Source organism: Phalangium opilio, unplaced genomic scaffold (assembly GCF_054372755.1).
Source record: "Phalangium opilio isolate 3A_F unplaced genomic scaffold, DU_Popi_V2 ptg000105l_1, whole genome shotgun sequence".
In the NCBI taxonomy this organism is placed as follows: domain Eukaryota; kingdom Metazoa; phylum Arthropoda; class Arachnida; order Opiliones; family Phalangiidae; genus Phalangium; species Phalangium opilio.
This window is the reverse complement of record NW_028324207.1, coordinates 406,392-433,413: the sequence shown is the minus strand read 5'-3', so window position 1 is coordinate 433,413 and position 27,022 is coordinate 406,392. Positions and strand designations below refer to the sequence as shown.

The 27,022-nt window shown below is 38.0% G+C and overlaps 1 protein-coding gene and 1 long non-coding RNA gene across 3 annotated transcripts in view; one reads left to right on the top strand and one right to left on the bottom strand.

Moving 5' to 3' along the window:
- Positions 1 to 27,022, bottom strand: part of LOC149625070 (pyrokinin-1 receptor-like) — an 88,496-nt gene that overhangs the window by 37,408 nt on the left and 24,066 nt on the right. The gene's annotated exons all lie outside the window — the stretch shown is intronic.
- LOC149625073 (uncharacterized) lies at positions 9,492 to 13,096 on the top strand. Its single transcript, XR_016374507.1, has 3 exons — positions 9,492 to 11,107; positions 11,828 to 12,015; positions 12,159 to 13,096. It is a non-coding gene; the product is annotated as an uncharacterized LOC149625073 (long non-coding RNA).

Genomic DNA, 27,022 nt, shown 5'->3' with positions numbered 1-27,022 from the left:
CTCCCACTCTCGGAGAGAAAAAGCGTCCGCTATTTTTTATGGAGTAAAAACGAAGGTTGATAGAAAGCCAATTGATAAAAAAGGTTGGCGGACATTCTTTACTACGATGTAAGGCATAAGTTTACCTACACTTCGTAATGCTAGAGACTGCTCGAGCTTGTTCGAGAACGACAAAGGAGAAGTCCTACACTCGGAGGTTAATTTTTCAGTCAATCTAATCCTATTTAGTCTGTACTAAGCCTTTGACAGCGCCTGACCAGACCTCGCTTTACGAGAATCTATGACCTACATCACTACATGACAAGCTCCAGTTTGTAAACAGTGACAAATTTATGGTAAACATATCTTATGCACTTACGGAATGGCATATCTCAATAATTTTGGAAAGTTTATCAGGGCACGCCAACCTCTAGATTAATAATCCTTAAACCTTGTCGCGCGCGTAAAGTTCTTTCGGCGCCAAAATTCTCCTGTTTTGACTGCCTCGATTGCCGCGAAGAAAAAATATTGTCGCGAGCTGAGAATTGGCAAAATAAGATATATTCCGTTTGATAAAATAGAACTACTAACGAGTACATTATCGCGCGCTTATTAAGCCACGAGCCCCCAGCCTTTGCGTTAATTGTTTCTATTTCAACGAACGAAACGAAGAAGCTACTTTCGGTTTGGAAAGAGGATAGTAATAGAAAGAGACGCTGTCAAATTAATTTCCCCCGGCTTGTTATTTCAATTCTAAATCATTCCGAGGTACCGGTAGAAGGTTAAAACGTTTAAAAACAGAGGATTTAATTTTTTCACTAGGCCTAGTATGAATTTCATTCAACGTTCTAAGGGATTTTTAAAATTTTAAGAGTTAAAAAATTGTTTTTAGTCTTAAAGGACATCTTTATCAAAACAAAACGAAATCCTAAATAGCCCGATAAATCTTACTTGTTTAAAAATAAACCATCACTATTTATAATTTCTAAGGGTAAAGGCTTAGCTAATTTTTAAGTGGTTTGTTTAAAAGAGGCAGTAAATTAGTAGATAATATACGTTCTGTAAGTGAATTCAATAACTCTAGCGAGATATATGATAATACGAATAATTCTTTCTTCGTACATTTAAACCGTACATTCCTTGGAAGTTTGTCTATATTCTTAATTACAATGTTTTATCGTTTATAACACAGTGTCTGATCGCCAAAATTATCGCGATGGAGCTGAGCTGTACACCAGGGATCGAAAAAACCCGGGTTTTATTGGTTTTTCTGGTTTTTAATGGGTTTTTCTGTTGTATGAATGGTAGAAATTGTAAAACAATGTTAAAACGTTTCATAAATATTTTTAAATATTACTTTAAAACAATAAATATCTTTAAAATGAAAATATTTGATTTTAACATTTTAACATTTTAAATTCATAAATATTTAAGATTTTAGTGATGGGTTTTTGATGGTGGTAAATCCCAACCCAATAAAACCCATGGGGTTATTTCTTTTGGGGGCTGGGTTTTTTTTAATTCGAAGCCTGCTGGATACGGAAATACACTTTAACAAAAACATTTAAAACGAAGACAATTTTTAATCACATTTTTACAAGTTAAGCCTTGCCAGATCGTTACTAACAGACAGACAGACGGCCCAGAAGAAACTAAACTAACGTATATAAAAATCTTTTCCCTATGCAGCAGCCAGCCACGTATCTCTTTAGTTTTTCGGAAGCAAAAGTGTCGAGTGATAAATTACTAGGATGAAAAGATTGAATTATGGAAAAATTGGAGTAAGGGTGGGGGGTGGGTGGATGAGGGGGCAGTTTTCTTGGGCAAAGAAAGACAGGAGGTGCCCATTTTCCGGGCTGTGACATTTTGGAGGAGGCAGCAGCGGCAGCCTTTTGTACAGCGCTAGGGCCTTGGCCAAGTTTTCCTATTCAAAGGAAAATTAAGTTCTTTACTATCAAGTGTCTCGCCGCCGAGCTCATTCTTTCAAAGTATCTATAGGTGAAGCGTTCCAAAGTAACTTGACTTTATTTTAAGAAAAGTTTTATAAACGACTATTATGTAAATTATACGGTATATTGATGACTCGGGTCACATGCTTAGTATGATATAAAATATGATCTAAGTATATTATGCCGAAATATTTAAACTAAAGATCTTTTTCATTCGTTTGAATTTCAATCAAGAAGTGATATCTAGTTTATTAGGGAGAAGGTATAAATTCGCGCCACATTTCCAGCTTTATCTCCAGTCCAAACTTATAGTTGGTCCGGAGTTAATCCCCGCCTCTAAATTACAACCAGCATCTCATTGGTTCTTGAAAACTCACGTCAGCGCGACGCGAATGACGAAATTGACGTATTCTCCGACTGAGGAGAGGCGAAATAGCCCGGCCTCCTTTTACGTCCCCCCTTGTATTTTGAAAAAGGGACTGGGTCTATGGCACGCGAATACTTAGGCATCTTACACCTTCTCCCTAATAAACTAGATATCACTTCTTGTTTCAACCTAATATTATTTTCTGTAATTTGTGATCCAAGCTTCAAAATCGCCTCTATCTATTCTATACCCAATATTTCCATGAAATTTAATTAAAAGCCGAAAGAAAATTAAGTCCCAAAAGTTAACTTATTTTAATAATAATAAAATAAAAATGATTATATTTATTTATAAATAAATTCCAAACGTATATACGGCTTCCACCCGGAAAATTTTTAGTTTCAAAATATCAATAGAAAAATTCGATAATTTTTGAAAGAAATTTCTTTAGGTTTAAAACGAAATATTTTAAACCTCTAAAATCGATTTTAAATCGAAAGAAAAACATTTTTACGATTTATTAGAGAGGTTAAGTGGAAAATACCAAGCGGGGAGGGAAAAGCCTTGTTTATCTAAGGTTATTCTTTGCAGCTTAAATGGATAAACGTTTCAGTTAAGAAATATCAAAATATATTAAGAAGAAAAAAATAGAATTCCTCGTAGACCAAAGTTATATAGGACAACGTACCAAGGATATAGCTGGGTTTAGATTCCAATGGAAAAATATTTTCTTTAACAAGATATACGCACAAAAAAGAAAGCTTTCAATATTACTTAAGAGTCGACGGGAAAAACGCTACAACACGATTCTATCGGAAGCTAATAATTCGAAGTAAAATCGGATAAAATACATCGAACATGGCTAGGATGATTCTAAAAGTAAGAGGGTGTATTCCATTTATACGAGCTCTGAGGTCTCTCGCGATTTGCTCCATACACGTCCTAAAATCTGACAGGGAGGGCCAATCATCGTTCGAATTAAAAAAACACGGGTTTTAGCCACAATAAAAAACACACTTAAAATCTTCAATTTTCATGAATTTAAAATGCAAAAACATTTTCTTTTTAAAGATAATTTAAGATATTTTTATTTATTGCTTTAAGGTTTTTTTAAGCAGTGACTTTTGAATTACAATTTCAACCATTCACGCAAATAATAATTATAAAAACACAATAAAACCCGGGGCTGAGTTTTTATAAACCATGGGGCCAATTTTGTTAATTACAGATTGCTCTGTAAATAAAACACGCCTCATTTTCGGAGCCACGTCTATAGAGAGCTTTCAGTTGGCCGAGGAGTAGTACGTCATACCCTGCTAAGTCTTACCAAGGTTCTGGCAGCCATATTGGTGGGTATCAGCTTTCCTTTTGCATTCAAACCCACCAGTATGGCCGAGAAAATTATCTCACGAATCTTAGAATCTAGAGAAAGCTCCCTATACAGATTTTGATGATATTACTGATCCTGGAGCACCCCATGGAGATCAGTAAATGGAATGCACACGTAACTTCATAGAAGGAACTTCCGCTTATCTCTATGGTGTTGTTGTAGAAAAATCAATTGTACGATCTCGACTTTTAGCCCCTTATGGATATCCGTTTAGTTTCTAAAGCGAGCGAGCAAGGCCCCGGGCCAGTTTTACGCCATTTTTTTTTTGGTCCTTTTCTACCATCTATTTTATAAGGGCCCCCGAGGCTGTTTTAGTTCTAACCTAAAAAGGGTTTTAGGTTTTTTTGGGGTTTTTCGGTATGGGTTTTCTTTCTTTCTCGGGTTCCGATGCCATAAACACGTCCCAAAAGCGAAAGACCAAAAAAAGGGGGGTGGGTGGCATTTCTCATTCGGAATACTGATACGGTATAGAACCGTTAAAACGACTTAAGTTTTCGGGGCGACAAAGTCAAGCTATAGTTTAACCATAATTTAACACGTTCTGATATAATGGATTATATGTAGGTTCACGACGTTTCAGTTATGGAAATTTTCTTACATACAGAGTGTTTCTGATAAGTCTTTATATTTAGAAAAAGGCCGTTCTTTTAAGGTATAATCAGGGATAGATTTAATTTTAGAAGTAGGAATAGAGAACAGGGAAATCTGGGCGCGCGTCAAAGTCCCGGACCCCCTTCCACGGGACGGAGGGGTATGAAAGAAGAGGCGGGTCATAGCGACAGAGGTAAAAAGGAATTGCGTATTTTTCGCCGTCCCCGTCAGCAACGTCATCAAAACGTAGCTTAAGTCAGCCAATAAGATAATTTAAACGTTTCGTTACGTACGTGTTGGAGAGAGGGGCTCTATCCTGGGCTATGAGTCGGACTGAAGTAAATACTGACCGTTCTCCATTCCTACTTCTAAAATTAAATCTATCACTGGTATAATCAAGAAGTGATATCTAGTTTATTAGGGAGAAGATATAAATTCACCACATTTCCAGCTTTATCTCCAGTCCAAACGTAGGTCCGGAGTTGAGCCCCGCCTCTAAATTACAAATAGCATCTCATTGGTTCTTGAAAACTCACGTCAGCGCGACGCGAATGACGAAAATTACGTATTTCCGACTGAGAAGAGACGAAATAGCCCGGCCTCCTTTTACGTCCCCCCTTGTATTTTGAAAGGGGGACTGGGACTATGGTGCGCGAATACTTAGGCATCTTATACCTTCTCCCTAATAAACTAGATATCTCTTCTTGGTATACGGGATATTTTCCTTTACACGATAAAAACCAAAAATAGACCAACAGCTAGGTAGTTAGTTCCTTGAGCACCTATTAGTGTAGCCTTTTAAGTTTTAAAAGTTTCTCAAACGGTACAGTATCCGAGATTTCTAAGCTACGTCTATTGAAAAGTCTCCCAAGCCTGACTAAATTTTCTTTTGTATTTTTATTTCACCCTTGGCACACACTTCTTATTCGAGCACCAGCTGTTTTGAGAGAAATCGGAGAAAGGGTCGCCGCGGATGTTTTTGAAAACTATACCGTGGAGAGTGAAAAATGCCCGTACCTCATTCGACTTCAACCAATTAATGAAGGGAAACGAGGGAAGTATATACTTGATACGGGAAATCCGTTTAGTCCCAAGTTACTCTTCATTCATCAATAAAATATGAACGAATCGAAACAATATCTTTTGAAGAAACTAAACCGTTTGGGTCTAAAAGAATTCTCTTTCTCGAATAGAGTCAATTTCAAACGTTTGCCAGTTTTATTTCGACGCTGAATGCCTTTATTTCTCTCGTGAATATTATTTTAATTGCGGCCCCTTAAACCGTATTGGTTCATAAGATATGTTATACCAAGAAGTGATACCTAGTTTATTAGGGAGATGATTTAAGATGCCTATGTATTCTTGCTCCATAGTCCCAGTCCCCCTTTCAAAATACAAGGGGGGGACGTAAGAGGAGGCCTGGCTATTTCGCCTCTCCTCAGTCGGAAAATACGTAATTTTCGTCATGACGTGAATTTTCAAGAACCAATGAGATGCTGGTTGTAATTTAGAGGCGAGGATTAAGTCCGGACAGGCTACGTTTGGACTGGAGATAAAGCTGGAAATATGGCGAATTAAACCTTCTCCCTAATAAACTAGATATCGCTTCTTGCTGGTATACCTTGTAAACTTATGGTTTTAGCTAAAGCAGAATATTACAGAAGAAATTCCATACATTCATTCATAGCAATATGTTTCATAAGCCATTTAGTGATTGATAGTTCAATATGCCACGAAGTCTATAGGTAACGGAAAAAAAGTATTCGTATAATACACGACAAATATTGCTACGATTTAACAACGTGTTCAAAATAGAAATGTTATTTGATACGGCATTATCAAATATTTATGGCTGCGGAGAAGTATCGAAGGTCAAATTCTGGATAAAAAAAATTACATGATTTAAAAGGAATCGTTTGATCTAATTAAAATCAAATCGGATTAGAATCATGGCAACAAGAGCCTGAACCCACTAAACCCATCGAATGTCGAAACGATAATTCCAGCGAATCAAAACTAAAACGGATTGAAACAACGCTCCAATAGCTTCCGCAAACAAACGCCGAAAGAAATAAAAACTCATTTTTCTCCTTCCATTTTCTCACTTGTCAAAATATTTTTAAAAAGCGCCAAATTTTTGACATTTCTCCGAGTCGAGAGTGACACGAGGCTTCCCCTTTCTACCCCCACCCTCTTAAGTTTTAGAGGTTATTAACAAAGGCAAATATAACTTACAGAAAGTGAGGCGGCGCTAATGGTTGGCATGAAGTTAACGACAAAAAGTCTCTAGCAGGGCCGGATTAAAGGAGGGGGGGGGGCACTGGTCCCCGGGCGCAAGGCTTGTTAAGGGCGCATTGGGTTAAACTATTCCCCCTTAGCAACATTTGCTGTTCCGTTTTTTCCGACTTAAAGGCCGACTTCCATCGAAAAGAGTTCTAGCGAACTGAAAACCGAGCATGGAGACTAACAATGGAGCGACCGTGCCGATTTTCGAAGCCCGCTGGGTCAAAAGTTGGAAGGGTTCTAGCTAACTGAAAGCCGTGCAATGTGGTTCTAGCGAACTGAAGATACACAATAGAGAATTTCCTTCAGGGGAAAGGAAAAATTCGAGAGGAAATTAATTTAAAAGGATTTCTATTGTTCATCTTCAGTTCGCTAGAACCACATTACACAGCTTTCAGTTAGCTAGAGCCCTTCCAACTTTTGACCCAGCGGGCTTCGAAAATCGGCACGGTCGCTCCATATTGTTACTCTCTATGCTCGGTTTTCAGTTCGCTAGAACCCTTTTCGATGGAAGTCGGCCTTTAAGGGGGCGCGCACTATCTCGGCCCCAGGGTGCAAAATTGCTTAATCAAACCCTGGTTTCTAGCATGTATTTTTTGATCGACCAATCAACGCTCTAGTTTAATATAATTTCGTATTTTTTAATTTCTCAATGACGACTAACATAGCGAATATTTTTGTTCATGGAGATTATCTGATAAATGCAGTTCGGTTTTCCTGAATCCCCGGACATATCTACGGTGCACACTTTCTGATATTTTTTATTTGCTTTCGCTATAACTATAGTTTGTAGAAGAAGCTTTCGCTTGGCGTGGTCGAGTAGCTAAAGAAGAAGCCAAATATTTGGTAGCGAGCCCTTGGCCCATTTCGTAAAAAAGACTAAAAAAATAAAACCCTTTAAGATGAGACAGATCATGCATTTCCCGCCGGATATTTTGAAGAGAGTCGTGGAAAATTTTCCCATTTAGAATACGATGCGGCTCTAATGGTAAGAAGGAAACCTTGGCGGCGACCCTTTAATTAGTTTCCGGCTAGAGAAGCTAGGGTAAAAGGCGCGAAATTGAAGAGAGCTTCCTAATATGACAACTCGGCCGACAAAAGCTAGTAACGCCAAAGATCTGAGAGCTTCCGTATAAGAAAGAAAACAAACGTCTCCTTACAGAATTTTAAGGGTTTTTGAGTTATTTTTACCCCTCTGAAACGAAATAACATCAATTTGTTTCAACGCTTCAAGCTCCCTCTGTACTACTAAGCCTTTGACAGCGCCTCACCAGACGTCGCTTTACGAGAATCTATGACGTTTCGCCTACGTCACTACAAGACAAGCTACAGTTTGTAACCAGTGATAAACTTGGAACATACGAACTTATGGTTATACCAAGAAGTGATATCTAGCTTTATCTCCAGTCCAAACGGAGGTCCGGAGTTAACCCCCGCCTCTAAATTACAACCAGCATCTCATTGGTTCTTGAAAACTCACGTCAGCGCGACGCGAATGACGAAAATTACGTATTTTCCGACTGAGGAGAAGCGAAATAGCCCGGCCTCCTTTTACGCCCCCCCCCCCTGTATTTTGAAAGGGGGACTGGGACTATGGTGCGCGAATACTTAGGCATCTTAAACCTTCTCCCTAATAAACTAGATATCACTTCTTGGTTATACCTTAACAATATTACAAACATGAAGATCTTCAAAACGAGTTATACTAAGCACACACACACATACCCTCTGGGTCGATACATACTTTTAGGTTCGTGCAGACCCGTAATTCGAATTCGCAACAACTTTTCCGGGGGTAGTTGTTAATTACCCTAATTAATCCTTCATCTAATAGCTAATGCGAGTACGTTTTATAATATACACGTGTTGTATAATCAATTTATAGATTAACTCTAGGCGCACTTAGAAATTACTGGGAAATAAAAGCTTGCGCAAGGAGCAAAAACAAAATGAACTGCGTTGCAAGAAAAATGTTTGCCGAATTTGCGGTATTACTCTCTCAATAAGGCATCTCAATGCTAATTCGTTGTAACTCAAGTCGAATTTACCTGGTTTTTGCGTTAATTATTCAATCGCAAAGGCTTAGCCTCTCCTCTATTTCTTTCTACTTTTTCTTTTTTGTGGTAAATGCTAGGGGGAAGATTCGGTAAGACCGCTTCCTCTCTCAACAACTAATTTTCGACCGCCGCTCGGGAGATGTACGGAGTAAAACAAGGTGATACTATATACAATTGTGTGGTCGATAACTAGACGCAACCCTAACCAATGGACAGCTTCCTCATTAAGTCTCACAGGCTACGGATTCCTTCAGAGTAAACGCTGCTAGGTAACAGTGGAACGTCTAGAATGGGTAACGGAAATAGTTTCCCGGGAAAGTATACCGCAGGTCAGGCGCATAAAATACTTAATCTAGGTAGAGAAGCGGTTTAACTTGACCGCTTCTAACATTGCAACCGTGGTAGTTGACTAGAGACCGTATAACGAGGCCTGATGAGGAAAAAAAGGCTTAATTTCTTGGCTTCCGCGGCGGACCCTCGCGCACTTGCCCTAACCAAGTACTTAGACTCCCAAAGGGGTTGTCGTATACTGGCCCAACCGCTAGTCAAACTGCCGAAGGTTAGTCTACCCAGGGATTTTTGGGAACCGGGGTCAAAAACATCATAAAGGATATACAGTAGAGGAGTAGACAGTTTTTGTATTCAGTTCTCGCTAAATTTTTTGAGCTACTTCCGGAAGCACTTGGTTTCTTGGTAGACACGTGGTTACCTTTGTCCAAATATCACTCTACACCACACCAACACAGAGGATATACAATAAAGTGGACGACATTTTTCAACCAATAATAATATATCTTGTACAGAATCGCCCAATGGGAGAAAACCGGAAATAGATTTAGTAAAAATTTGACGAATCCTTACGCTAAAGTGTTTACTCCTCTACTGTATATCCTCTATGCAAACACAGACTACTTGGTTGACCTTTAACCTTTAATGCGTTGGCTTTTATAGGTTGGTCACGTTAAGGTGATTATAGTATAAATATCGTACGTGATAATTGCATGGTAACTGACCGAGTCTTAAAAATATAATTGTTATAACAAAGTGGGAACCACCTCTTTATTTAATCGGTGCCATAAATAATATTTAAGAATGTATTAAATCGTCGCTAGGAATATCAATTTAGAACTTTCGTCCTTATCTAAAGCTTAAAGATATCTATGGTTTTGTTATAGTGTTGACGTACGACATTAACTGGTATTATTGCTAACAAGATTGAATATAGATGGTTTAGAAGAGGAGATTCCTTTCGGTTTCACGCTACAGTCGCGCGCGTGAAAATTAAGTCGGTGACATTGTGGTATAGTGTCAAGCTAACTGTCTTTTTGGTAATGGGCCAAGAGACGTTAATCATGGCAAGGTTAGAGACTGTCACGAACCACGATACGGCGATGGCACCTACGATTCATTACTCATACCGACACCATATACAATCCAACACAGAGTTAAACGCTAAAAGGACGCCTTTCTATGCGCTAATCAACGGGAATCAAAGCGCGTCATGAATTTGCGCAACGCTCACGTGAATATTGAAGTTATCAAGGTTTATTTGGCTTATTTATTAATGAAGGTGTTCAACTTCATGAGAGAATTAACAATAAATTCCCGCTCTTTCTAACTTAAACAATGGCCCGGTATCATTAATATTAGTTTCCAAAATTTCAATTGTTGTTGCAAACCAAGAACCCATTAACGCTCGAGAAAGTTCAAAGACAGAATTGAGCCGTTGCATACGAGGTGAAGTCAGATTTTTCCCCCACAAACTGGTAGGTTGCTTTGTGCATAAGCTCGTAACGACACGGTGCAAAAGGAATGAGATCATGGAACACCCACAATGACTCTCCATACTTTCTCAAGTCTTATACGGGTTCTTATCGAAACTGATTAATAACTTTACTCGTTGAACTAATCGGAACTGTTTAAATTGTTAAAAGCTTTCTGTTTAACGCTTTTAAACTCAACCTTCTGTCTGGAAAACACTTCTAAAAGGGGCAAGTTTCCAAGGAAAATTCTATATAGGAATTCTTCCATGTAGGAAGCGTCTACAAAGTGGGCTGCCACATCAGCAAAAACCACCCCAGGACATGGAAGAAAAAATAGTGAACAGGAGTGTTCCAGTGAAAATAAATTTCGAGACGACCTTTGCGGTGTTTTTGAAAATTGGACCATATTTTGAAAACATTCATTACTTTTCTTTCTTTTCTTGTTGAAGGAGACGTCAAGTCAAAATAGTCGCCAGGGTTAAGAATAATAAAAAACAAATTAGGCGATTTGAAAAACAAAACGTTCCCTAAAGTTGTCCCACATTGGTTTTAAAGGCCGACTTCCAGTGAAAAGGGTTCTAGCGAACTGAAGCGACCGTGCCGATTTTCGAAGCCCCGACTCACAAAATCCTCATTATTAACTACGTGTGATCAAATTATTTACTTTCCTTATTTCCTGTTCAGGAAAGTTCAATAACCGCATGATCCGCATCATTAAGTGAACAAAAGTAAGTAATCTCCATCATTAATTTTCTATGGTAAAACCAAGAAGGAGGGTCAACCTTTGAAGAAAAAGAAATCTTCGCTAAATTCTAAAGGCGAATTTGACTTGGAAAGCGTATGCATGAACATTACAGTTGGATTATACAGAGTGTTTCTGATAAGTCTGACGGCGATTTTGAGCCTAAAATGTAACTTAATTTCTATCTCCATTTTGCCATTTATGTTTGGCGTAATTTATTAATGACCCCGGTAAATTTAATTAAGAAACTGAAAGACAATTATTTCTAATTTAATTCAGGGGTCATCCCTAAAACACTCAAATCTTAACTTGAAAACAGTGACCCGGACGACAAAATGGAGATAGAAGTTACATTTTCGACTCAAAATCGATTTCCCAAAGAATATTACTCCACAATTTATGGCAGACTAATCAGAAACACCCTGTATATGAAAACCGTACTGTAAAAATCTATCAGATCCTTTTCTTCCTTAGCATAAAAGTCGTATCTTTTATAAGGGCGAACATGCTCGATCCGGCAAGAAAGAAAAAAATGCTTATTTGTATTTAGAGTTTTCAGAATTCAAAGGGTCATACTCGTATAGGATATTGAAATAGAGGAAACCGTCCTTGTTAGGAATCAATTCCCCTTTGGATATGCTAATTTTAGACACAAGTCTTGGTCCCATTCGTTTTTTTTTTTAATAAATAATGGTCAATTTTAAAGGATGCTTTGCGAAAACGACAAAATTGTCTGTCCGTTGAGGCCGCAATATTTTCATTCACTAAGGCCGTGCCCCTCGGTTTTGATTATCAGTCATACTGGGACGTTACCCATTGGTTATTCCAGCATCCGGTTTACGCTCCTGGTCAACAAAATTCTTACGTCACTACCGCCAAAAAAGCAAACTTTCGGTACGTTTCGTGCTACACAAAATTTCATTTTCTCTCTCATATTAACTAGCTGTTACCCGCAGCGTCGCTCGCGTGTAATAAGAACTTCCGTCAAAATGATGCAAAGAATGGGTGGATTTTACTGATGACTAATATTTTTGTAGCACCCTAGGAGCGAAGGCACTCGGCGTTGCCCGTCAGCCCGTCGGGACAATTTTATTACTTTTCACGTGGACATTATTCCATAAAGAAGGGTTTTAAGTTTTTGGCCGCCATTTAAAAAGATGGCAACAAATCGAACCCAGCAGACCATTCAGCCCGTCTATAGGTTAAAGGAAACCAGCGTACTAAATATTTGCGAAATCGGTTGAAACGCGCGGACTTTTGTTGCATAGAGAAGATTTTTTACATTTCTGGGTGCCATTTTTTAAGATGGCGGCGGATTGGAAAAATCTTTCTCAGTACGTGCCTACTACTTACGAGTAACGTTCTTGCAAATTTTCAGCCTTCTAGGTCAAGCGGTTTGGGCTGGGCGTTGATTATTAGTCAGTCAGGACTTTGATTTATACAGACTTAGATTATGGAGGAGACCACAACGAGTATTATAAAAGTTTACATAATCTAAACGGGACCGCGTAGTCGTAACTAACAACGCGTGAAAAGCAACAAGCATGGGTGCATCTTGTTTACCGGAACATTTGCTTCTGGTTTACGTTTTCAAAAGAAATGTAAATAGAAGAAATTCGAGATAAAAAGATGTTTAGGCATTACGACGACAAAATTCCATTCCCAAGAATGGAAAAGAATACGGACGGATTCGAGAGGGAAACGTGACTTTACACAAAAATAGCGTTTGTCCTTTCAACGATATCAATTATTCCAAAACAACCCCGAATATTTTACATCATTAAGGTCATGTTTCAATTTTAAAAAGTAATAATAACAATAATAAAATATATTAGCCTATCTATGGAAAACATTCGCTGAAAATAAACTCGGAAATAATTAGGAAGATCTAAATATGTAAATCGTTGTGAAATAAAAGGTTAACGATATCAATTAATATAAAGGTCATGTTTATATTTTAATAATTATAATAAAATATACTGTCTATGAAAAAAATAGCTGAAAAACGTTTTTGGAAATAATGAGGAAGATCTAAATTTTAAAACAGAAGGTTAACGATATCAGTTAAAGTTCGGTATTAAAATCTGTAAAATAATTGTCCTTTCTCGTGATACGTATGAATTCATTTTGTAAATAAATATTTTATCTTTTGCAATTGTTGAAAATTAATTAGATATTAAGGGATTGAAATAAACAACAATACGCGTTGTGTTTGCTTCAGGAAGCCGAAGAACAAATAATACACTAACTTTTGGTAAACAAACTGAAGAATAAATATGAATTGTTAGAATTTTATTAATTACCCTTCAAGAAGTTTAAAGGAAAGTACACGATAAAATAAAATTGTCTTTGTGTTGTTGATTTCGAAAGAGCACGATAGAAATTAAAAATATTTCTAATCAAATTATTTATCTTTACAATATTAAAGACGATAAGAGTAATTAAGTTTACTTACTGTAACCATAAGTTTATAAGATATGTTCCATAAGTATGACACTGCCTATACTTCGTAATACTAGAAACTTACCGAGATCTAATTCGAGAACAACAAGCGAGAACTTACTACACTCAGTTTAGTCTGTACTAAGTTACCCACCAGGTGTCGCTTTTTGAGAATATATGACGTTTTACCTACGTCATTTCATGACAAGCTCTTAGTAACCAGCGACAAACTTAAGGAACATATCTTATGAACTTATGTATCTTCTATAATATTATAGTTTCAAATTTAAATATTTATTATTTTTCTAGGTGCAAGAAAATTCTATGGCATCCCTTCCCTTTAAACAAACACAACTGATGTCACAAAAGAGGAAAATTGGTTTCCGATTTCCCATAGACGCGTTCATTTTGGAAAAGCGAGCCCGAATTTGGTGAAAATTGTTAGGACAATGGTAGCTCTACGTTATCAAAAATGCGACTCGGCGATGTATTAAAACGAAAAGATCACAGTACTACACATTATACCTTAAAAGAACGGCCTTTATCTAAATATAAAAGGAAAAATACTAAGAATTAAATAATCTCTTGTTACAAAATAATTAGCATTTAATTAGTCCAAAAAAGAGGACTACTGTGGTGAACCTATCCCGTTCTGACTAAACTAAAGCTAGTAGACAGAATTTTTAAAACCAAATAAATGGTAATTACTTTTAAACATAATAGACCATTTATCTTTTAAATAATAAGGCCGTTATTTTAAGGTATATTTTGTTGCCTGAACTTTTACTTTATAACAAAGCGCTTACTTGAATGCCGTTGAACTGAAGACGCCCTAGAATATCTCACGACTTAAATTCACACCTTAATTAAGGCGCCGAGCTATTTTAACAAGTTATAAATTCGAGCGATCATTTATTAAAAGTATGGTTTGGTGCGAGGGAGAGGGGTTTAAATAGATCTAAAAGTTGGGGGGATGAGCGGGGGGGACGGGACTATATGTAGATTCATTGTAATCGAGTTGAAAAGAGCCCTAAGGGCATAAACCCCGCCCCCTTCCTTTAATTTTATTCGCGTTTTAAGTTTTAATATAGAACAAGGCTTCGAACCGTTGGTAGTTAAATTCTAATTACACCGCCTGAGTTAACGTGTAGTCTCGTCTTTATTCAATGGACTTTAGCGAACATATTCAAATATTTTCATAGTGATTGTTCAGTCAAAAGAATGAACAGAGACAAAGGATTAAGCTAACAGATATGATTTGCTAATGAAATAATGAAGTTGATAATATAAAGTATACATTGTAGAGAATCAATTTCTGGTGCCGTTTCAATTGAACACAATCTTTCCCTTGACTAAGTAAAAAATATAGGATATTACAGGACCTCTTATGAAATTATAGGATAATATAGGACAGATTCAAATATATAGGATTTTTTAGAACTCCATGCACCCCTTTTTGGAAACAGCAATGTACATTTCAGAGTTCCAGCAGATATTTTCAACTTTATTTCAAGTTATTTCCTTCTGATTAAGGTCCATTCTTCTTACCCATAATTCCCTGGGACCGTTGGAACATATTTAACAAGGCGTGATGGTACGAGAGGGTTGGTTAACTCGGTTCTAACGCTAAACGATCATTTATCAAAGAAGGTGTTTGGAAAATATGAACTCGAGCTTCATTTAAGCTTAAAGGGTGAGGGCGGCAACGTTCTTCGCTTAAACATACGAACTCCCTTCTGTAATAACCGCACGAGTTAATCAGTGGAAAATATTAAGCTCTTGTTTTCAGTCCTAAAAGCTAGTTATACCCCCGAGGAATAATGGAAGGAAGAGCGATGTTACCAAATTAGTACGAATTTTAAACGAAGACAATTGATCCAAAACTTGTCCAGAAACTAAAAACATATCTGGCTGACCATGGAGCAACGAATTATGGCGTTGTAAATCCGCTATCTCACGTTTATATCTATTGGATTTATATGATACGTTCCATAAGTATGACGCTACCTATACTTCGTAATTAATGCTAGAGCTAGTTCGAGATAGAACGACAAGCGAGAATTGAAGTCCTACACTCGGTGGTTAATTTTGTACCAAGCCTTTGACAGCACCTCACCAGGCGTCGTTTTACGAGAATCTATGACGTTTCACCTACGTCACTTCACGACAAGCTCTCAGGTACTTATGGAACATATGCACTTATGTTTATACCTATTGGAGTAGGAGAACCGCAGTCTACAGATTTCTGTTCTACTTGGAATCTTTAACAAGTCATTTTCTGGGCCTTTCTGCTTGGATTAAAGGGGAGGACCAGTAAAAACCGTCACCCCTGACGTGATGCACAAGTCATTTCAACGCAGAAACCATGTGATACTGACGTAGCTAGCAACCTGTGCCGAGACCTATGAGTGTCGAACTCTTTCAGTGTTCTGAATGTGTAAACCTAGGGTCGACTGTTGTCACGTGAATGGCCAATAAAATACTAGAAATGAGGAGCAAGTCTTAAAGTCCTTCTCCTCACCTTCAATCAGAGGACAGAAAAGATTCTAAGTAGAAGAAATCTATGTAGTCCTGGAAATACTTGATGGCTAACCTTTATGGAGTAGAAACAGACAATCTTACAAACCCTGTCGAAACTTTCGCGTGTTACAGCATTTTGAATGGATAAATGCATTTTCTCTCTACATACGCGCTTCTGAGACTGCTCACCCAATGTACCCAAGGTTTTATCTCCTAAGGAAACTATACACTTCTTAAGATTTAATAAACTCTATTCACGCGAAAACCTCGACATTGTAGTGTTTTGAATGGATAAAAGGCGATTTCTTTCTAAAAAGACGCTTGAAGGACTCCCAATATAGTACAAAACACATCTTAAGATTTAATACACTCTCTTCACGCGAAAACCTCGACATTGTACACGGAGAAAAATGGCATTAAAACAAGCAAAATCCAAAAACAATTCCCGATTATGACCTGGGAAAAATGCGACTGGCCCCTCATCAGGATATAGACTAAATTTAAGAAAGTTCAACGCTATACTTGATGTAATAAATAAAATTATTCTTATCCCACTGATACCGCAAACGGGGCTTATACTAAAATTTCGGGCTGTCTGTCCACAAAAACAAAACTTTAAAACACGAAAGTAAATATTTCTCCATAAATAATTTCGGAAATTAAATACCGTTAAATACAGAGAAAGCGAAATATAGGGGCGAGGCATACATTGGGTTATTATGCCTCGCGCCAAGAAGCAACGCTAGATAGAGCCCGAATTCAATAAATGTGGGATGGTAACCATCTCTCACTGCCTCTGGCGGTGATACTTGGCAAGAGTCAGAATACCCCTGTATGTAATTTCCGAAACAGTCTGATGAAATGAAGTTAATTTTATCCTATTGAACATTCAAAATGAATACGTAAGTACAAGAAATGAAGATGAGATTGCCAATTGACGAGTCTAATATATTGGGTATTTAGATTTAACGGAGGCATTTCTTGGTAGATAAAGGCATCATTTGGTATATTGATTAAGCGTATAATCTTTATATTGTCGAGGATAAAAAAAAATAAGCGAAGAGCATCGTATCGTCTCTTTATGAAATTCCGAGGCACTTAAGACAGCAGATGGTCGGTTAAGATTTATCGAGACAGCTATATGGGATTTATGGTCCGGCCCCGAAAGACTCGTATCAGCTGCAAGGAATGTTATAAGTTCGAGACACGGCATTACGTCATGGATCCCTATTCTATTTTGCAAAGTTACGCACGCTATGCCGAGAAGACAATGTAAATTTTTCCGATTAATATATAAAATATATTCGTTGCCTAGCTGGATAATAATCAGTTAATAACGTTTAGGTATTTATGGACAACGTAGATAGGTTAGAAGTTGATTGACACTCCGTAACTGTAATTCAGCTTGCCTTCATTTTCGCAATCATACGCGAGGGTACCTTACGCTTCCCTTTATATTGTCCCATTTTACGTTATTTTTGGTGTTTCTGATTAGTCTGGACTCTGGCATCAATTAAGGGGGGATGTTCTTTGTATATTAAATTAATAGCTCTTACCCGCGGCGTCACTCGCGTGTAATTAGAACTTCCAATCAAATGTTATAAAGAATGGGTCAATTTTACTGATGACTAATATTTTTGTAGCATTCTAGGAGCGAAGGCACTCGGCGTTGCCCGTCAGCCCGTCGGGACATTTTTTATTACTTTTCACGCGGACATTATTCCATAAAGAAGGGTTTTTAAATTTCTGGCCGCCATTTAAAAAGATGGCGACAAATCGAACCCAAAAGACAATTTCAGCACACCTATAGGTTAAAGGAAAGCAGTGTACTAAATATTTGTGAAATCGGTTGAAACGCGCGGACTTTGTTGCATAGAGAAGGTTTTTTACATTTCTGGGCGCCATTTTTTAAGATGGCGGCGTTTTGGAAAAATATTTCTTAGTACGCGCCTACTACTTATGAGTAACGTTCCTGCAAATTTTCAGCCTTCTAGGGCAAGCGGTTTAGACTGGGCGTTGATTAGTAGTCAGTCAGGACTTTGACTTATAAAGATGTAGATAACTTCGGTTTCATTCACTTCGATTTTGATGCCAATGATGTGATAAATGCAATAGCTATAAATTGCATTATTACTAGTCGAACTGGAACAAATAGATTCGCATTGTATAAATGCCAATCTACAATACACTAATATCAACAGAATGTTTGAATGCGATGTTTGAACGTTCGCTTCTACGCAGACTGCAGTATTGTAAATCCCAACATACAGTTACCGAGAGCACCGACATTTTAATCTGTCACAGAAAATTAAAGCCACAAACAAGTTGATCATTTGCAAGTTTCTTAACTACCAGTGTCATTTTGAGGTCTCTAATGTCAACTCAAATTTTAACAAACTCTAAATCCCAAGGCGCGTATCCTTTAATCTTTCTAGGTTATACCAAGAAGTGATATCTAGTTTATTAGGAAGAAGGTATAAATTGCCTAAGTATTCGCGCGCCATAGTCCCAGTCCCCCTTTCAAAATACAAGGGGGGACGTAAAAGGAGGCCGGGCTATTTCGCCTCTCCTCAGTTGGAAAATACGTAATTTACGCTGACGTGAGTTTTCAAGAACCAATGAGATGCTGGTTGTAATTAGGAGGCGGGGATTAACTCCGGACCTACGTTTGGACTGGAGATAAAGCTGGAAATGTGGCGAATTTATACCTTCTCCCTAATAAACTAGATATCACTTCCTGGTTATACATAAAAAACTGAAAAAATATAGAAGAACGAAAAAAGAAAACCTAAATTTAAACCATAACCCGGTGCTGTTCTTATTTTTTGTTTATACTGTGTAACGGTTCCGTAAAATGCCTTCTCCTCATTGCACTTTTGGCTGTAAATATTTTGATTCCAACTATAAATATGAACGCGTTAAAAATCCGTCCATCCCTTCGTTGAAATTTATGTGTTTTAAAAACATTACAAACGTATGCTTGCTTTAATTGCAAATTTAAATAAATCTCTCAACTGAATCAGTTTAGGAAAAGAAGTGAACCAATATGATTTCGATCAAAGTACACATTATTCAAAATTATTACTTTAGCAACATCCATGTTCTAGCAAAGGCAAATAGATTAAACAGAAAGTGACATACTGGAGCCCTCCGTATAGCGAGTTCCCATGCACTCTCGCTGTATATTATAGTTTCAGTTTAGTAGGTCAATGATTACATAGTGAATTTCAAAACTTCTCTTTGAAATAAATGCATGCATACACTTTCGAACCAGCTAGGTTGGTTACTAGACTGAATTTGTTTATCAGAGCAAGGTAATATATTTCCATAAGAGTTTGTTATAGGGCAGCGTTACAAGGGAGGGGCTATTAACTGGAGTTTATGACACGGATGATTCAAGAGAGTCACCGACTAAAACCCCTAAAGGAAAATTACCCTTTTTTCTCCTTAACGTTTGCAATGTACCTTATCGTCTTTTACAAAGTGATTTACCGCGCGGAAATTCGGTCCAAGGCTTAAAAAAACGTCCGCCTCGCGTTTAATGTTGTAAGTAACGTTATTTATTCAAATTTGTTAGCGACTAACTCGAAGGACAGTTGAGAATTACCTATGCAATTCAACAATAAATTCCACTAATATTTGCCAAGTACGACACGACGCAAATGGACCGTTGAAATGCATCCTTTTTAAGCTAAAAATAAATTATGTTGCCGAGAAGTTAGGAGATTGTACTGGGTCAGATGTTTTGTTACCAGCATTTAGGGGTCACAACGAAAAACATTCCAATATGGTCGCCAAAGCGAGGTAAGAGATAGGAGCGATCAAGTTGACCTTTTTGACGTAAAAAAGGGGTATTCAACCCTTAGTATCGGCACATACAAGATGGTAGATACATTGCGGTCTCTACGCACTCTCACGATTCACAAAGACTACAGCGCAGACGCAACAAAACCAAGATGGAAGGCAAAGTTTTACCCCCGTGTCTTTCCCTTTAGTTATGTCATCTCAATGGTCCTTATCATTCAAGAACGCGAGTTTGTATACAACCATCTTAATTCGAACCTAAGCCAGATAAATCATAATGATACCTTCGTGAAAGGAACTATATCGCGCTCGCGTATCAAAATTATTGAAGATGGAACAAGCCAGGCAGGAAATACTCGAACAAAATAGCTTCCGACTTCTGAAGAATCATCATACGTTATAATTTGTAACTTGAACCTTCTAGCTAATGCTCAGGAAGTTGGCTGTCCGGGGGTCGCTAATTGAAATACACAAAGCACCTTTTTTCCGGAACAAATGGGCGGAATGAGAAAAAAACTAGAAGGTCGTATCACCTTAACCGGATCATTCTTCAGACTGGTCAAAGAAAGGTTCCACGCATAGGAAGTTCGTCGTATCTTCCCTTCCCTTCGTTCGTTAAGCTAATCGAATACAATGGGGTTGGTACTAGGCCTGTATAACATAAGGATATCAAGTTTAGCGAAAAGTTAGTCAAGATCGGATAGCGGACCAAGCGATATAAAGTCAGTTATATAGGCAAGGATACCATTATTTTTTTAAGTCGCGGGATGTTTCCCCATTTTTCCGCTAGACGAAGCGCGCGGCAATTGGTAGAGCGTTCTTCCATACCGATAAATCTTTTAACCGGAAACTTTATCCCTAACCGGTCATCCGGAAAAAAAGGGAACAGGGGGAAGTCCTAGTGGATTAACCTTTGCAGCCTAGAAAAGAGTTGCAGAGACAATACACCAAAGTATACTGGAAATTCAACTCATGCAAAAGATGCTCTATCTACACATACCTTAAAAGAACGGCATTTTTCTAAATATAAGCGGGAAAATATTGATCTCTTAATACAAAATAATTTGCATTTAATTAGTCTTAAAAACGAGGACCATTGCACCATCCGCCATTATTTTAGTGACGTCTCCTAACCCGAACCTGTTACCCTTACCTCTCTCAGCCTATGAGAGCTCCACCAATCCCGTAGGAGTAAGAGGTTCGGTTTAGCAGACGTCACTAAACCAAAGGCGGCACAGTGGTCCTCGTTTTTAAGACTAATTAAATGTTAAATTATTTTGTAATAAGAGATAATTTATTTATTTTTAAATTTAGAAAAGGCTGTTCTTTTTCTTGCACCTTTCCTTTAAATGACGGCATTTATCCCTTACTCCTTGGCTATATTTTCTATAGAATGGCCCATACAATAGACTACTTTGGGCACAACAGACTTGGGGCTTAGGAACTTCCTGAATTCGGAACTACTTTGCGCGATTTTGTCGAGGATACGAGTTTACGATGAACATACCGGAATCGATCTTTTCTCTAACTTAAGAGGGGAAGTCGTCGTACCCGAAATGACCATTAGAAAAATTGCTCCGACACAAATACTTTCCACAAACAAGTATCATCAACTACCCGGTCTTCCTAACTAACTCGAAAAGGATTGATAAAAAATACTATACTTCTTTACGAAGGGATTTGAAGAAAATGTCAGCCGGCTACTGTCGCACCCTTAACGCAAACTTTACCTTACCAAAGGCAGGAGCCAATCAGAACTAGTACATGAGAGCGGAGTTAAAAACTAGCCTTTGCTAATCTTAGAGGGTAAGTCAATTTCACCCCTCGATTATGGGAGCATCTAGTGGCATTTATTTAAACTAAACCACAGCCGATACTTGCGTTAATAATTACCACAGGGATAGATTTAATTTTAGAAGTAGGAATGGAGAACGGTTAATATTTACTTCTGTTCGACTCATAGCCCGGTATAGAGCCCCTCCTTCCAACACGTAACGAAATGTTTAAATTATCTTATTGGTTCACTTAAACTCCGTTTTGATGACGTTGCTGACGGGGACGGCGAAAAATACGTAATTCCATTTTACATCTGTCGCTATGACCCGCCTCTGCTTTCATTCCTCTTTGTCCCCTGGAAGGGGGTCCGGGACTTTGACGCGCGCCCACATTACTCTGTTTTCCATTCCTACTTCTAAAATTAAATCTATCCCTGGTTACGTGCGTCCCACTGAAAGATTGGGTTAGATTAATTACTCTTTGCATTTTTCGCAGTTCGGGTAGGGGGGGGGGAGAAAATTTTGTCATTGCACGCGCTTTTATAAAGGTTAAACGAATAAGCAAACAACTCATTGAATAAGTGGTCAATGGAAGCCATTCATCAACGTCAATTTGTCTTCGACAAAGAGCCCGTAAGCGTATTTGCCTCTAGCATATATTGTCACACACATATATACTCTTCCTTTTTTCTTTACCCTAGACTTCTTATACGCAATTTCCTTAAATAAAATCATAGCGCGCCAGCGTGCTTCCTCGGGACAGTGCATGGCCTTGCAAACTTCCTATATAACAAATTCACTTAGAAACATTGTCGAAAAATAACCAAAAGGAAGACTGAGAAAAGAAAGTTCGAGGTCGTCTCGAGTTCAACAAGAAGATTGTATCATATAGGTACTAAGCCTTTGTTTAATCTAGGAGCACTGAGGGTTAGAGCAACGCACGCTGGGAAAAGCCCACTAGTCATTAAAACAAAAACAACCAAAAAATTACAAACCCACTCAAGTTGCTATACTTGGCATTACCAGGGATAGATTTAGTTTTAGAAGTAGGAATGGAGAACGGTTAGTACTTGCTTCATTCCGACTCATAGCCCAGTATAGAGCCCCTCCCTCCAACACGTAACGAAACGTTTAAATTATCTTATTGGCTCTCTTTAACTACGTTTCGATAACGTTGATGAAGGGGACGGCGAAAAATACTTAATTCCTTTTTACCTCTGTCGCTTTGACCCGCCTCTTCTTTCATATCCCTCCTTCCCGTGAAGGGGGTCCGGGACTATGACACGCACCCAGATCATTCTGTTCTCCATTCCTACTTCTAAAATTAAACCTATCCCTGGTTAGAGCAAGGCATGCTGGGAAAAGCCCACTCGCAATTCGCAATTAAAACAAAAACAGCTAAAAAATCACAAACCCACTCAAGTTGGTTTACATAAATCGGAAACCAAAGCTATAAAAGGACACTCGATGTACCCTATTAGAGACGATATCGGTGCCAAATATCTCGGAGAGAAATTCAATCGGGGTTGAAACGAGATCAACAACCAGATATAGGCCTAGACAGCATTGACTCGATCCCAACAAGTTTGTTCCAGCTGAACAGAAGTTTGATTAAAGTACTTGGACGAATATACATACTGTACATTTTCCAAAGTATATCTAAAACAAGGTCAAAATCCTTATGGGAGGCCCCTCGAAAGGGCGTCGAATTTAATGATCCGAAACAGAAGAGCTTGAAACTTTCACGTCAAGTTTCTTAATATTGAAATACGATTATCCATCATCTCAATTCGGATTTTTGAAACTGCGTTACTTCAAAACTTTAGAGTTAAAATATACAGAAATAAACAGTATTCTATTCTTTAAAAGCGTTTTCGCGGACATTTTCATACTTGCTATTCATCCATAGTTGCGAAATCCACTCATTGACTGACTCTGACTGACTGATCACCAAATCTCCACAACACCACTTGACCTTTGACACTGAAACTAGCTTTGTAGGGTAGCTGCACTATATAAGAAATAACTTTTAACCTAAGCTACCAGATAAAGTACCAATAAGCGATATCTAGTTTATTAGGGAGAAGGTATAAATTCGCCACATTTCCAGCTATATCTTCAGCCCAAACGTAGGTCCAGAGTTAATCCCCGCCTCTAAATTACAACCAGCATCTCATTGGTTCTGAAAACTCACGTCAGCGCGACGCGAATGACGAAAAAGACGTATTTTCCGACTGAGGAGAGGCGAAATAGCCCGGCCTCCTATTACGTCCCCCCTTGTATTTTGAAAGGGGGACTGGGACTATGGCGCGCGAATACTTAGGCAACTTATAACTTCTCCCTAATAAACTAGATATCACTTCTTGATGGTACTGAAAATTCGTGATGTTCTCCGTAAGCTTTTATTTTATTTTTTTTTTTTTGGACCAAAAACAAAAAAGAAAACCAAACGCTAGTTGCTTCTTATCCGATACCTGTTAGTTTAACACCGTCCAAAAACCAACACTATACTTGATCATAAAACCCTAAGCTTTGAATCTGACACCTAGCCAATATTTCTACTGAAAATTCGAACTGACCACGAGAGGTTAGCCCATCCTTAAAGTTGGAAAAAAAAAGAAACGAGAGAAACCTTGGCACAAAAAAAAATGAAAGGAGGTATTTTCGTTTTCAAGATTGTTCCTTCAGGAAGAATTTTTGTTTCCTTTTCGATGGATGGTTCGTGCAGCTATAGCTAGACGTTCCAGGATAGGAAAATTGAACAAGCATCTTAAGCGAAACCGACTTATCTCTCTGAAGTTTCTCCTATCATACCGGAAATAAAGTATATACACATTTTTTTCCTTCACCCGAAACACTTTCAGAGTTTCTCTCGCGAAAGATAACGAATTATTTTCTGTTACTTTTTTTTATTATTTTTAAAGTTATCGAAAAACAGTGTTGCGAATAAGTTTGAATGAACCGCCTAAGGGGAATCTTCGGAAACTAAAGAAGAAGAAAAAACAACTTTTAAAGGATTATGAATTAAACCTATTTTCCCCAACGAAAATCGATGATAACGATATAAGTTCTTGACCCTAGATTGGGATATATAGATATATAGTAATGACGTTTGTAATTAGACGCCGACAAATGCAAAGCGGAAAGCATTGTAACCCTGTCAACGATAAATGGTCGTTTGCCCCAAGTGTGCCATCCATCGAATTCTCCTTAGAAACCCCCCTTTCTTGATGTTACCATAGAGGATACGCAGTAGAGGAGTAGACACTTTAGCCTTTACCAATACCAGAAGTAAGATGAGACTAGAAGTAAAGAGCTCTAGCATTGGTAGTAGATCCTGGCACTAGTGAACAAATTTAAGGATTATATGCCGCTTCCATCGCGCCTTCACTAGAGGGAAAAAAACTGGTCGAGTTCCAAAAACATTTCCTACCCACTTCCCCTCAAACTAAAGCCGCGGAACACGGACGCTGGTGCTTGAATTTTTTGGTGTGTTATCAAGAATATTCACTTTCGCCAAGTGAAGAATTTGGTTAGCTCAGTACTTCTAGTCTCATCTCACTTCTGCCAATACATAAGGGAATATCTCGCCAAATTTTGATGGGTGATTACCTTCTGTACAAGACATCATTATTAGTCTCAAAATGTTGTAGGCATTACTATATATCCTCTATGTAAGCGGAGAGTGATGTTTAGAGGTAACCACGTGGCTACCAAGAAACATAGCGCCGAAGGTAGCTCCAAAAATTTAACGAGAACTGAATAAAACAACTGTCTACTCCTCTATTGTATAACCTCTATGATGTTACCAATTTAGGAGTCGTCGATATACGTACGAATCGACTGCGCAGTTCGTTCCAAAATATCGAGCAATTACTAGCTATTTGAGACCAAGTAGAGAGTTTAAGAAAAAACTAATATCGAATTTTAAATTTGTTACCTATGTTTAAATTTCTCAAATACTTGCAGGAGGTGTTAACCCTAATTCGACTATGACTTTATCGTGTCATACTTGAAAAATCTCGCGGTTGACCCGGCTTCTTAAACTCTCCTTTAAAAGATAAATGCGCATTCGCTGGGGCCCCTTCTTACCCGTTATCATTAAGTCATTAACATTTATTTCGGAACAGTGCGCTGCAAATTCTTATCGGCGTTCATGGATTTGTAAAGGGGGTGTGACACTTGCCAATACTCATGGATGCGTTCAAATCATCCTCTTCCGCAATTAAACATAGAGGAAGTCGGGGAAAGCAATCGAATTTATGGGAATAAAAAAGATTGCCTTTTCTTTGGTATTCTGTCCAATCCCACGAAGATCTAAGCAATGAAATCTTGCGGACGTAAAATGAATCTTAATGGATTCCGTTAGATTTTTTTCTTCCCAATGCAGTTTTCTTGCCACTTTTTTTACCCTATTCAAATTTGGTTAACAGTCTTTGGTTTGAAAGAAAATTCATTTTCATTAAGTGTTTGTCCCATTTTATAAACATTAATGATTTTTTCTCTAGCTTGACTGATTGTCAAAAAGAACATTAGCAACTTGATCAAACAAATTAGTTGATTTGACTTCCGCGGAACTGTTTCGCAAAATTATTTTTAAACGCAATATTTTCGTTCTTTTCATATATAAATTTCTGGGAAATTTTCGTAATTTTATTCAAAAGTTTTAGTTTTCATCAGAAAATTTATATTCAAAAAATAAGAACCATAACCTAAATAAATTTTCTCCATCCCTCTTAACAGCGGCTTTGTCCAAGATATATCTGAATTCCGAGTAACTGCACGACCCTTGCCAGAAAAAAAAACTAATATAGAAAAGCTGACAGGCGCCCGAAAGCGCTGCCATAAGTTAGAAAAATAGCTTTTAATGGCTGACGCATTACGCCATTGCACATCATATCATAGTAAAGTCGCGTGGAAAGATCCTGCAAGGCACCAGGGAGATCCCTTTATGGTGCATATATAGTGGAGTGAAAATAGAGTATGTGTAGGACAGATAAGCGTCAACGAAGTTGATACGTTCAAAGTTTCCCTTCAATAACTGTCGGGTTACTCGGGTAACATAACCATAATTATGCGGGTAAAATACGACCAAATAAATGAAATGGAATAAGTCATAGTGGTTATCCTGTATAACCAGGGAGAAAAGTGTAAGGTGGAGAGGAGATGATGATGGGCGACCTGCGGCATGCACTGAAACTCTCCCAGTATACCTCGCGCTACTACCCTTCGATAGGCCGCGATTGTTGAGTCCTGCGTCGTAGCGCCATAGACCCAACCAACAAATAAACAAGTTGGCTTGGTCTCGTCTCCATCTAAGGGATAGGATCACGTGACTAACAAAGTTGACTGTAGTACCG